This window comes from Mastomys coucha, unplaced genomic scaffold, assembly GCF_008632895.1.
Source record: "Mastomys coucha isolate ucsf_1 unplaced genomic scaffold, UCSF_Mcou_1 pScaffold8, whole genome shotgun sequence".
In the NCBI taxonomy this organism is placed as follows: domain Eukaryota; kingdom Metazoa; phylum Chordata; class Mammalia; order Rodentia; family Muridae; genus Mastomys; species Mastomys coucha.
Genome location: NW_022196914.1, coordinates 16,382,309 through 16,384,057, shown reverse-complemented (window position 1 = coordinate 16,384,057; position 1,749 = coordinate 16,382,309). Strand labels below are relative to the sequence as shown.

The following is a 1,749-nucleotide window of genomic DNA, read 5'->3' as shown; positions in this document are numbered from 1 at the left end:
GGAGGGGCAGCTAAGGTCGCTGATCCACCTCTGCCACTTGGAAGCTGAGAGGATCCTGTCCCTGCTGCAGGGTGGCTCCCCTGAGACTCTTGGGGTCTGTGCCTCCCTGCTGGCTGCTCCCGGCTTAGGAACTCACCAGAGAGAAGATCCAGTATTTTCAAATATGTTATAAAACAAAAGAAAATTTAGTGGAAAACTTGTAGGTAAACAAGAATTTTAAAGGGTACATATGAGTACATATTAAATATGCATAGAATGTTTACAGGCATAATGTGGAAAAGAGAAAATAGTCATTTTACTATAGCAAATTAAACTGAAAGGAGCATATGTCTTATATCTCAAGCTAAGAAAATATGTACCTGGTTTTGCTTGGATGGATCAGTCTTGACAGCAAGAGACACACTGTAACCTTAAATTTGTCATTGTAACATAGAAGTTATAGGTTAAAGGATGTCATAATCAAACTTGACTTGTGTCAATTCTAAAATCAATACATCACTGACATAAAATCACTGCCTATAACATTACTTTAGGAACATGGCAGTTTACAGTGATATACTTAAACATTATATTTTAAGAATTTAGTGCAGGCAAGTATTCCTACCACTGAATAAAATGAAAATTTTCCATTATCTCCTCTAAGAGATAAATTGGTCTTGATTCAATTTATAATATTTAAATGACTCACATTATTTTAAGTTCAAAGCCAATATAATTTTCTGACACAAAACAATAGACAATATGAACGTTGAATTAAATATAATCTTTCTGTCATTAGTGATATTAATACATCTTGTAAGACACCAAAACTAGATCTTCATGGAAAGGCTCCTAAGGATTAATTGGTGAACTAAGGTAAGTAAGGAAAATATTTTTATCTCTAAGTAAATATATATGCACTTTATTACATAGTGAAAGAATGTTTAAATACCCTCATAATTTGTCACATTTAGACAGGTTGAATACATTAATGAACACTCAACAGATACATACACAATACTTATTGTCTTCAAGAATCTGAGAGTAGTCAAAATAAATAACCTGCAAACCTTGCAGTCATTATTAGTACAATAACACTAAAAAGTAAGGTCTGAGCACTCTTTTATTTACATCATTACTTTTGCATCTTTTCAATAATTTAAAGATTAATTTGGAAAATCAATGTTAGCATCTACTGTGTTCAGTTTTACTTATGACACAGGAATAAATCTCTAAAGTAATGTTCAGTCTTCCGGTATGTGAGACTTGTGTGTCTGTGTGTTTGTGTGTTCGTCTGTGTGTGTGTGTGTGTGTGTGTGTGTGTGTGTGCATGGGAACCAAGGAGGCAGTCATCCCAGAATGCATTCGTTCCTATGCTAACTGTGTCTGCAGCTCCCCTATACAGAAAGCTGTCATCTCACCACACTTTCTGATGGGAATGGAGGCCAGAGGAGAAATCTCTTCCAAGTTTATATAGAGAATTGGGAGTTTTTCTGGGAGAAGTGGAATGCATGTCTTACCAAGTTATGAAATAAGGAATGAATTTTGGAAAGGACAGTCTAAATTTAAATGTAGGGACAGTACTTTTCTAGGAACAAGAAAAGGAGTTATATGGGAGTTATCAAATCTTAGAGACAAAAGAAAGAGGAGTGTATTTAAGTTAGTGGGATCAACTGTTAAAATTTGTTAAATGTATATAAACTTACCTTGTAAAACAATGTAAATTTTATAATAGATTGGTTCTTTTTTCTTTTCTTTTCTTTTGGTGAA

The 1,749-nt window shown here is 34.0% G+C and overlaps 1 protein-coding gene across 1 annotated transcript in view; it reads right to left on the bottom strand.

The window, feature by feature from the left end:
• Cdh12 (cadherin 12) overlaps nucleotides 1-1,749 on the bottom strand; it is a 1,081,833-nt gene that overhangs the window by 1,004,031 nt on the left and 76,053 nt on the right. The gene's annotated exons all lie outside the window — the stretch shown is intronic.